The sequence below is a fragment of the Schistocerca americana genome, chromosome 7 (genome assembly GCF_021461395.2).
Source record: "Schistocerca americana isolate TAMUIC-IGC-003095 chromosome 7, iqSchAmer2.1, whole genome shotgun sequence".
NCBI lineage: Eukaryota > Metazoa > Arthropoda > Insecta > Orthoptera > Acrididae > Schistocerca > Schistocerca americana.
In genome coordinates, this window is record NC_060125.1 from 287,864,570 (window position 1) to 287,876,610 (window position 12,041).

A 12,041-nucleotide genomic window follows, 5' to 3' on the forward strand; every position below is an offset into this window, starting at 1 on the left:
TTTTTTTTGCTCCTTATTTTTGGTACTTTCTGTTGCTATATGGTGTTGTTAATGTTGCATTCTCCAACATGTTGTTCCTTTCACGTAAAGCATACGCCGCCCCCAGCTACGCTGCATCACGTAACGTGAACAGCAGATACACATTGTGTACCCCTTATTAGCGTTCACCGATGTTTTTACTGCTTATGAGGCAAACTAAATTATAACTGAGCGAATATTTGAAGCCGCAAGCGATGTTTCGTCAGTCAGTGTTTCCGCTGCTAATTACTGCCAGTGCTTCGTATGTATGTTTAGTGCTGGCCTGCCGATGGCGTGTTTGCACGTTGAAGCTGTTCATGTGTAATAAGAGGCATCACAAAGCGGTTTGCGTCGGTCAGACACGAATGTCTGCACGCAGAGGTCACCAGCTGCCCAACACGGAGGCGTAATGGAGGCCATCACTAATTCTGTGTAGGTTTCCAGTCCTGCAGTCTTTGGTTGCTTGTTTTGTGCCTCCGGTGGTGGACTAATTTGTGATAAAATTAGCGATGGTTACTATTGCAAATGGCCTTCCTAAGGTGCTTTTGCTCACTCCGAGAAAACGTCGGGTGAATTTTACATATTGACAATGCGGTAACATACCCAGAAGAACGTTGACTGTGAAACGACCGCGGAGGCTCACGCTGATATATCTGTGCGGTTTATTTTTACTTGCTAATTAAATATTCATAATAATTACATATCAGGAAGCTACGTACCTGGGAATTGAGATTCAAATCAGTCACACCGCTAACGGATAGTTTCTGCTTACATCGATGCAAACTAGAACACGAGTATTTACAATAACATGCAACATGATCTGTTGGGTTTATAGTATCGTAGTTGCTGCAATACAGCTACATTCAATGATGGTAAACAGACAGAATTACCTGACGCTGTAATTCAACGTACAGATTTTAAAAGCCATTGTACTGTACTTGGCTGAGACCCCATCAACACTCCATTGCTTACCGGCTCCAAATACTTCGCAAGCGAAAACTCTGACAGAGACAGTTGAACTTCTGAGTATGATGCTTGATAGTTACATTTTCTGTACTAAATTGCAGATGTATTTACATCCGGAGTGCCATTACTGAATATGCTTCTGTCTTTTTATGTTTCAGGTGAGTTCCAGCCTGTGGACTGTTGTCTTACAGTGAGTATATATCGTAGTACTATCGTACGTTCCTGTTCCTTATTTGGGGGATATGTGAACAATGTAAACAAAACTTCTGTACTTGACGAGGAGTTAAAAGTTCACTTCGTCGTGTCATCGGAGATTCCGTGGCGTCGCGAGGTTTTCTGCCCGCCGCCACCGCTAGAATCCAAAGCCGTCCTCACATGCAACGTGAAAGCGTATGTAGACGACGAGTTCGTAGTTTCGTGACGTCACAAGCGAATTTCCCGTTTAGAGCATTGCGTAACGTGAAAAACTAATAAGTCAGATGTTTGCTTTACGGAGACGAACGTGGCCGATGAGATGCAAGATGGCTTTCTACACCACAAGCAGAGCTTAGGAGATTCCATATTGGATTACGTCGTTTTCAGTAGAATTTCACATTTGGTGGGTTCGTAACTGATGTCCTACTAAGCTACGCTGCTTCAGAGCACTAATACAGTAAGAATTTCTCAGCTTCTTTAAATAATATGGCGAAATGTCCTGTCGTGGTTCAACAATTTTCGTTATTGGCTGTAATTTGCGTTTTATAAAAGTATGTCGTTTGAAGGCAAGGGTGCATTGGAGGTATATCAAAATCGTCGTTCTTAGTGCAGTTTCTTTTAATCAAATGTCTGTGAGTAACGTATCAGCGGTTAAAGCCTTCAGGATACCATAGGATGAAAGAGAGAACCACGTAATAGTTGGCCCATTTTCTCTCTCTCTCTCTCTCTCTCTCTCTCTCTCTCTCTCTCTCTCTCTCTGTGTGTGTGTGTGTGTGTGTGTGTGTGTGTGTGTGTGTGTGTGTGTGTGTGTGTGTGTGTTAAGGCCCCGCATTTCCTATGACATCTTCCTCCTACCAATTCCTCTCTTACCTTAAATTTTCCCCTCGATTACCAATTCAAGAAAGTGATACCTTTCATCTCGTATCATACGACCTAAGTAAGCTGTTTTCTTATGTTTGACAGTGGTTAGCAGTTTTCGGTCTCTCTTTACTATTATCCAGCTCTCTTCATTTGTTTTCGTTGCTATCCATGCATTTTAAGGATTCTTAGATACAACCACGTCTCGAATGCTTCAAACTTTTTCATAGTATTTGCTTTCAGCGTTTAGCTTTCCCCCCAATACAAAAGTGCTGACCACACATAGTTCTTTATAAATATAATTCTGAGATTAAGATGAAAGTCAGTGGTTGTAATCCACCGATTTTCGCCTACCCACATCCCTAAGTAGTTACGACTGTTCTTCATTTCTATGGGTTGATTGTTACCCGTTAGTTCTACATTTTGATGTTGGTTTGAATTGCGAGTGACTATCACAAATTTCATCTTTTTGGTGTTCATACTAAGGCCCATATTCCTACTGTGTTGTACCATTGCAGTAAGAAGGTCTTGCAGGTCGTTCATGTTATCACAGTTGTCATCTGCATGTCTTAGGTTGTCAATCCATGGCCCATTTGCTTTGGTACCTATCGCATGGTGATAAAGCGCCTCCTTGAATATATGATCTGAGTGCAGATTAAAGAGGAGTGGTGAGAGCACACATTCCTGTCTAACTCCTGTGCAGATTCTGTGTACTTACGTCATTTCATTGCCGATTTTAATCTCACATGTTCGATTCCACTCAAGATTTTCTACGGAGCGAACATATTTTTCCGTCTATGTCAAGACCTCTCAAAATCTGTATAAATTTGTGGTGTTGCACTCAATCAAAAGCCTTTTCGTGATCTATGAATCACAGCATTACATCGTTCCTCTGATCGTAACACTTCTGAATCTATACTTGATTTGCGACCAGTACTTCTGTCATATCCAGACACCGTCTAAATCTAAACAATGAAGATACCATGTCTCTTTCACTCTTCTCAGTGATTTTATATTGAATGATCTTGAGAAATACCTTTTAGGGTATGGCTTACTAGGCTAGTCGGTTTGTAATCTGTGCATTTTGTTGCATTGCTCTTCTTGGGCAAAGGGATGAAATGTGACATTAACCATTTGTCAGGAAATGTACCCGTATCAGAGAGAACACTGTTTGGAGACGTAAGAAACTGTTGTCATCTAATAGTTTCAGCATTTAAACTGTTACTTGATCCGGAGCCGACTGCTTCCCCATATCTTGCCGTTCCTACTGCTCTTCTGATCTCGAGAATTATGATGACAGAACCCGATAGACGTTAGTCAACTTTATTTTCTATTTTAAGGCTTTAATCTGCAGAAAGACTGTTAATATAGTCCTCCCAGATAGTTTTCTTTGGCTGATGGTCCCGTGCTGTTACTCCTTGGTCATTTTCTATATTAGAAGTTTTTTTTACGATGTACGTTATACCAGCCGTTTCCTTTATCTTCTCATGGAAGCTGAAGTCCAGTACTGTCGCAATCGTTTCAGCTATTCACATTGTTGTTTCAGCCAGTTATTTTTTTACTGCTCCTATCTCATTTCATATGACTTCCTGCGTGCCCCTATATTTGTCGGACTTTCTTTCGTTTTTTATATTCTTTTTCAAACAATGCCAGAATTTCGTCTGTCACCCAATTTTTCGTTGATGTTTTCTGCTTGTAACCTATTTCACTTTCCGCAACGTCTGTTATGTTTGTTTTTCGATTTCCTTCCGTGTCTGTTCCCTCCTCTACTCGTGATTTGACTGTAAGTGTAGTTCTTTACCTGTTCTTTTTTTTTTGTGGTTACTCTGTTTTTGATACCCTTCTCTTTAAGTCGATCTATTGTATTTTTCACTGTTGCATACGTCTCTTGTCATTTGAAATTTTTATTTCTGCTATTAGTAGGACACGATCTGAGCGTACGTAGACTCCCGGATAGGTACATACTCTCATTACCGGGATTCCAAAGCACTTTTTAATCAGAATGTAATCTGTTTCTTTCCCTCTTGACAATACTGATAAAGCCATTTACCTCTATCATTTCATATTCCTAGCCTGTATGGACTGATAAGTTCTTCGAAACTTCCTTCCCGAATTTGAGTTAAAATCGCCCATTATTAAGCTCATATCATTTTCTTTCACCAGTTGAAGCAGATCTTTCAATTCATCGTAGAATACCTCAGTTTAATCTTCAGTTGAATCTGATGTGGACCCGTATACTTCGATGATGTTGACAGTAATTGAAACGGCATTAAGTTTAGGTCTGAATGTGTGAAGAAATTTGACAGTTCGGATAATTTTCCCTACGCTTTTTCTGTTTCTCTTATCTTGATTTGGTGAAGAACACATCGTTTCTTCCTGAACCTCAAACATTGCAGCATCTGTCCACCATGTCCTTGCTACTCCTACAATAAATCGCAAATTCTGTGCCTTCCTGATATAGATCCTTACTTCGTTTCGGGGATTCGTCTTCCTTGTCTTAGCATCATTTAACGCAGTTCTTTTCGGAGACCGGATGATTTTCAGTAAATGTGCTTATCATGTTAGCATATGTGATTCTCTTGGGAATAATTGTCGGAGGTGGTTCCCTGTTACCTTCCTCCCAGCGTTGCAAAGGAGAGTAAATGCTTCCGGGAAACCGCTCCTCTCGAGTCAAATGCTTCTTTTTGTTGATCTAACTGCCGCCTTCGACACTGTGTGGAGGCAAGGCCTTACCTACACATTTCTCCGCATCATACCGTGCAGAACAATGGTTGGACTGATTAGCAGATTAAGTTAAGCTTTACATCTGAATATCCAGTCCTAAAATCCAGCGCGCTGCATCTGGAGTTGCTAGCAGGAAGTCCTCTTCAGCGCAGTGATAGGCTCGAATCCTGCATTCGCTGACAATGTGGTTAACAGTCTGGTATGGATCCCCGCAGCCACAGGCTGGATTAGGCAGCTTCTTCCACTTAAAGAGAGCATCCCTGCATCGGCCATGGCCGGTACGGATTCTGTTGAGTAGTCCAGGTCTTGCGTGGTAGGTCGAATCCACTTGGAAGTTAAACACCTGAGAAGATGTTACGCAGGCTCACATCTGTCACTGCTTCCCACCGACCTCCCATTCTTCAAGGGGTCTGAAATCCTTAGCAACCATGTCAGCAGCATCGTACAGAGTCGGGTGGCGTGATTTCAGTCTCGTAAGATTTAAAAGTGGCAGGTCGCTATGCACGGGTAGGTTAGAATTCCTGGATCTTGCGGAATTCCCTCATAAGGGCAGTACAGCTATGTAGATCAGGAGGCATTATACCAGTTAACAGTGGAAGTCAATAAACTGGAGTAATCTGATAGCGCCATATATTAAGCGCATAGTCGTATTCAGCTGGGGGTCAACAGGCCTTGTATGATGCCTGTTCATCCAAACAGGTGCACAATACGTAGCACTTGAGTGCACCAAGCCCAGAGCTGAAGATCGCAGGGTGGTTGCTGAAGATCTCCAGGTAGTTCCGCATAGCTTATGGAGGATGTTGTTTCGAGTCCTCAACTTTAGAACTAAGTTAAGAAAGTGTTGCTTGAAGCATGGTGTACGGTCCAGGCTGAGACGAAGATATTTTGTGTTCCAATTATGACGAAGAATTCTGCCTTTGAAACTTACTTCCAGTTTTACGTCCGCCAATCGATTATTTAAACACACTTGTTTTTTACTCACGCTGGGTTGGAGTCTCTAGATTTTGAAGTAATTATCCAATACAGACAGGTCATTTGTTAGAATCTCCTCTGTTGTCTTCATTTCCTGGCGTTGTGCAGCTACAGCCAGGTCATGGGCATAGCAGAATTTTCTGGACGAAGTGTCAGGTAGATCAGATAGATGCAGATTGAACAGTAACAGTGAGAGAACTGGTCCTTGGGGCAATCCATTGTTTAGCTTCCTCTCCTTACTTATGTTGCTTCCAGTGATTACCTGGAACTTCCGATCGCTTAGCATGCTGTTAATCAGTAGAACCATTGTTCTGCAGGGTATGATGCGGAGAAATGTGTAGATAAGGCCTTCCCTCCACACAGTGTAGAAGGCGGCAGTTAGATCAACAAACGCCACAGATGTTTTCTGCTTCATTTCGTATGCTGACTCTATGAAGGATGTGAGAGGCAGTACTTGTTCGCAGCAGCTACGCCGTGGTCTGAAGCCTGCTTGATCAACTGTCTCTAGGATATCGCTACTTACTCTGTTATATAATAGCCTTTCAAAAAGCTTATAGCAGCAGGTAAGTAGGGCAATGGGGCGATAGCTTTCTACGATGTTGCTGGGTTTGCTAGGTTTCAGAACAGACATTATTTTCGCCTTTTTAAACTGCAATGAAAGTTGACCAGTCAGCAGGCTGTCACTGAAGAATTCTGCTAGCCATTCCTTAGCTTTTCCTCCCTTATGGATAAGGAATTCTGGATGGATACCATCGAATCCAGGCACCGTAAGAGGTTTGAGGTCCTTCAGTCCAGAGTCAATGTCTGAAACTGTGAAGGGATGGGTATACTCAGATGAGGGAGATGCCATCTTCTTCAGGACACGAAGCTGTATTCTGATATGTCTTGTATGTTTCTTGTCGGGAGGCACTCTTGAGACAGTGATGATGTGGGAAGAAATTTCGTCTGGTGTTAGTTCAGAATTTTTCTGCATGCTGGTGCACTTCCTCCCAGTCTTCTCAGAAGACTTCCTGCTTTCCTGCCCGAGTGGGTGAAGTCCATATTTTCGACTGTTCTTACCCATTTGTACCTCCGAGACATGTCCAAGCCGGACTATAGTTCCGTAGCTATGTCTGGGTCACCACTTTGCTGGAAGTGTTGGTACAGTGTTTTACTTCCATCATTCCATCCATCCAGCGAATGGTCTTATCCAGTTCCGTTGGAAACTATGTCCAGTCAGCTTTCTGGAAATCCCATCAAGCATGCGGGGTTGATCGTTTGACAGGAACCGTGCAGGTCTCTGTTAGCTGTGAGGAAAGGCATCTTATCAGTTTTCTTGTGGCGTTGATGGGAAAGCCACTTCCGTTGCAGATAACAAAGCATAAGTCAGGATTTGAATTCTTGTCCCCAAGCAGCTGACCTGAAAGTGTCTTGATCTTTGGCATGAAACACTAGGTGAAGATTATTCTCTTCAACCCATTCTACAAGCATGCTCCCTTTTTCGTCATTTTGAGAGTACTTCCAAAGTTCGTGGTGACTATTAAAGTCTCCTGTGTAAATTGCAGGATGTTCTGCTGTGCCTGGGACAAAATCGGGCCATGTTGTTTTTGGGTGGTTTGTAAACATTTGTGATAGTAATACCGTGCAATTGTGTGACAACTGTACGTATATCTGCCTCTACACTTTCAGAAATCAGTGAAGCTTCGTTTATGTTTGTTACGGACATACGTAGCAATTCCATACACCTCGTGGTAAGTTATACAAAGTGCAGAATATCCAGGAATTCCGCATCGGCTTCGGAATATTTCTTCGCTGGAAACGCGAGTTTCCTGAATGGTCAAGACATCTATATTGTTGTCCAGCAAAAATTTTGACAGGTAGTCGCACTTTGCCCTGCTAACGCTTTCGATATTCAGTTGAAAGTCTGATAGTAGGTCCACTGTTCCTTGTTAATGGGCTCTGAAAAGAACTTACGGACGTGAGCAAAGCTACCTCCATGTAACTACACTGACCTGTCGGAATAGCATGCCACGATATGTCTTAAATGTCATTGCTGCAACTTTAGAGAGGTAGATTCCTTTCAGAAAAATGTCCTCACCAGTACTTTCCTTTTACACACTTTGAGCATTTATTAGCACACAATGTCATGAAGTGCAGGGGCCAGTCTGTGTGGTACAAAGAGCAGCGCTTTTATATTACCAACAGGGTGCAGTACGGTGCCGTATTTTGTAAATGACTAAAACTAACGTATTTGCCCGGTAGCTGTGCTATGAAACTTTTGTGGGCAGAATCCAGTGACATTAATACGGTTGTTAATTACTTTTTTTAACTACGTAAACAGTTCCTGGTGGTCGACGTTGAACATTTGATGTTGGGGAAGCATACTAGCACAAACCACCGTTAAGACATGCACAAATTTCTGACTAGCGCCTATGACAATTAAGGCTGATTTCCTGCGCTAATTTGTACAGAGAATACGCATCTTATAGGATATTCAAGAACCGGGAGTTATAGTTCATTTTACGCGCGAAATGTAGAAATCATTATATTGAGGCAATAATTCCGTTTTCTTTAAATGTTTCACATAGCTATACTCCGGAAGACGGGTTGTGCCTCAACATCGTGTTTAGATAACAAAAATGGCTCTGAGCACTATGGGACTTAACATCTATGGTCATCAGTCCCCTAGAACTTAGAACTACTTAAACCTAACTAACCTAAGGACATCACACAACACCCAGCCATCACGAGGCAGAGAAAATCCCTGACCCCGCCGGGAATCGAACCCGGGAACCCGGGCGTGGGAAGCGAGAACGCTACCGCACGACAACGAGATGCGGGCAAGATAACAAATATGGTTGTTACTAGGTAATATTTCATTTACTTCCGTGATCATTGTTAGTTTTTTCTGTAAGGTTCCTAAAACAATTTTGCAAGATCACAATTGGCTTAATGAAATAAGAGTAAATTAAGTATTACAATAAGATACGTAACTTCTCCATCAAATAATTTTAGCAGTAGCTAAAAACCTACAGTCACGTGTTTTCACGTGTTGAACATTTCTTTACAGCTATTTTTACAAATAACTAAACTTAATAACTCGCTGTGACAATGTTACATTAATAATAAATTTAGATAGCTTTGAAGTATCAAAGTATTTCTAGCTTAGGGGATTCTGTTGCACAATATTTAGACGACGATATAATCGCGATAGAAAAAGTTAAAATAACATAAGGGAACACAGCATTATATAGCTCCGAACCATTTCGCTGCGTTTCAAGGTGTCGTGCTGCAACATTTGCATTTACAAACATGCTCACTGTGGACAGTTTGAAGCTAGCCCCTCCTCCCTCCTCCCTTCCTCCGACCCTTCTCTCTGTCTCTCTTTCTCTCTCTCTCTCCCCCTCCCCCCTCCCCCTCCCCCCTCCCCCCTCCCCCCTCCCCCTCCCCCTCCCCTCCCCCTGGTATAGTGTGCTGCTACGGTCCCGGCCATCGGCGCACCGGCCCACCCGGGAACTCTCGTCACGTATTGTATGAGACTGCTCGCTGTCCGCGGTCCCCATTCCGGCTTTCGACGTCTCCTGACACGTCACAGAGACCATCGGCCAACTCCACGACTCCTGGCTTCGGAAATATCTTGCGTGACCACCGGCAGGTAACAGCCTTGCTGCGATGTCCCAAAAAGTCATGTCTGCTGCACTATCGACACCGTGTTAAATGATGCGCCGAATCCCGTCATGTTCACTGTTGTTGGCTGTTGTGTTCATTTTACTCTCGACACAATGTCGTTAACATTTGCCCCAGTGATTAGAAACATACCAAATAGTAAAATAGTAGATACTGTCGAAGTTGGTTTTCATGAAACGGCTGTCACGTTACTGGAACGCCGCCGCGTTTTTAATGACATGGATGATATTTAGTTACCTGTGATTATTTTTGCTTTTTATGACAGTCACTTTTAGTAATTTAGTATTAATCCTTCAAGCACTATCTTACACAATTCTTTGTTCTGGTTTCACCGTCTTTTCAATAAAAATGTTTCGTCAGTGACCGCAAACATTTTAAATTTTTTTCACGAAGACATATTACAGTAGCTGGCAACATCATTTGTCAAAACGACTACTTGCATTAAGCTGGCGTGAGTATAGATAAATCGTGTCATTTACTGAGGAAATCGACAGTAGATACAAAGTGATAGTGATACCATTCGAAAGACCTCTCAATGGCAGTGTATGTCCCTGACACACGAAAGGCTTGTCAAGATGACCGTAACAAGAAGATTTTGCCTCAGTTTTCAGTGAAATGTCTTTCTGCGAAGATATAAATCACGGCACAGAATATTAAAGTTACGTGATAGTGATTTCCCGTGCACTAAGCAATTCGAGCTCATGACCTCGTGTTCGGGTGCTAGCTAACGGTACGATGTATGGAATTTTTTTAAGCGTTCCGTATGCAAACAGTTCAGATATTTGAAATTGCAATAAGGTAGTAAGCTACAGCATATTTCATATAGGGTCTTCTGTCACGGCTTCCCTGTGAAATCGCTGAAAACAGGAGGTTATCAGAGCAGTTACGAACTGGAACGGGTGGCCGTGAGTATAAGTATTCCTATGATGTGGAGAGATAGGAGTAGGATATTTAAAAAAAGAAAGTGTCGAGCCACAGCTAAGGAATCAAAATACCGATAAACTACGGAGCACAGTAGGCGGAAACAAGAATGGACTCTCACAGTAGTGCAAATACGTAATACTAAGTAGTTATATAGTAGCAGAAAAAGAGTGAAATTAAGATAGATTAAAGTTACTCTTTATTCGTCGATATTGTGTTTCATTAAAACAGTCTAATTTCTCGTGGATGTTGCTGCGTCACGCATAATAACATACGCCTAAAATGAAAGACGAGGTCAATTCGTTCCGACTTCTTACATGTTTCCTCCACTCACTGGACCCTTTGCTACTTACCTTCATAAGTGGTATCAATTCGACGCTATTGCAGCCTTCATCAAACGCTATGGCTGGGTGCTTATCATATTACGAAAGAATTACTGCAACTAATCAAAACTGGATGTAGAAAAAACAAGTTAAACATTGTTTTGTATTCCACGTTGAACCCCACAGCCGCAAAACGTTCTTTGCATAAATATGCGAAGCATCCATCAATAAGTCAATAACTAGTGAAATACTGCGGCGTTCTAACAATTTTCTGAGCTTTGCTGACCGCCGTATTTTCACTCTTCTGCACGACTCCGACGTTGTCTTCTTGACGAGAAGACACGGACAGAGGGACGAGAAAGTCGCTCCAGGACACCATTCGCTATTGCGGTCCATGGAACCATCCGCACCTAATATGAGCGTTTTTGGGCTACAGCGATTCGGATATTGGCACAATAAAAGATCACCGAAGAGAGCTAATAGACAGTTCAACAGAACACAATGGTTGCAAATGTGGTAGAAACTAAACGTACATCTGATAATGGAGGTATGATTTATAAAAGTTATATATATACAAAAGAATCCGAAGAAAAAATCGTCTACGTACTAAATGAGAATCAAGCTTAAAAATAATTAAATCACTTCGTGCCAGTCATTCTTTAATGAAATTAAAATTTGGAAAAGCCAAGAAGTCTTGCTTTCAAGGCGGTGGTGGAACTTGGGAACGCCTTCGACAGTATTAGTTCTAGTAAATGTTCTATAACGTGAGAAAAATGAGAGTAAATTAAGAGTAAAGACCAGCAAGCTGTTACATGTCCAAAACCAGATTAATGAAAGCACAAAATACAGAAAAACAACTTCCAATTAAAGAGGGCCGGCCGCTGTGGCCTAGCGGTTCTAGGTGCTTCAGTCTGGAACCTCCCGACCGCTTCGGTCGCAGATTCGAATCCTGCTTCTGGCATTCATGTGTGCTATGTCCTTGGGTTAAATGATGACTAACTGAAACCCTCAGCTGCCGACAGTTGTTGTTCATACACCTCGATGTGGACAGCTGAAAATGTGTGCCCCGACCGGGACTCGAACCCGGGATCTCCTGCTTACATGGCAGACGCTCTAGCCATCTGAGCCACCGAGGACACAGATGAATAGCGCGACTGCAGGGACTTATCCCTTGCACGCTTCCCGTGAGACTCACATTCCCAACTGTCCACAATTCATCAACAGTATCTGTTCTTTCGAGAAGTGGATGGGCAAATGTCTGTAAGGTACGTTACATAGGTAGGATTGTGGACTGTCCACAATTCATCAACAGTATCTGTTCTTTCGAGAAGTGGATGGGCAAATGTCTGTAAGGTACGTTACATAGGTAGGATTGTGGACAATTGAGAATGTGAGTCT

The 12,041-nt window shown here is 42.4% G+C and overlaps 1 non-coding gene across 1 annotated transcript; it reads right to left on the bottom strand.

Annotated features, from left to right (window-relative positions):
- Positions 1 to 11,705: 11,705 nt before the first annotated feature.
- Positions 11,706 to 11,779, bottom strand: Trnat-ugu. Its single transcript has one exon. It is a non-coding gene; the product is annotated as a tRNA-Thr (tRNA).
- Positions 11,780 to 12,041: the final 262 nt, after the last annotated feature.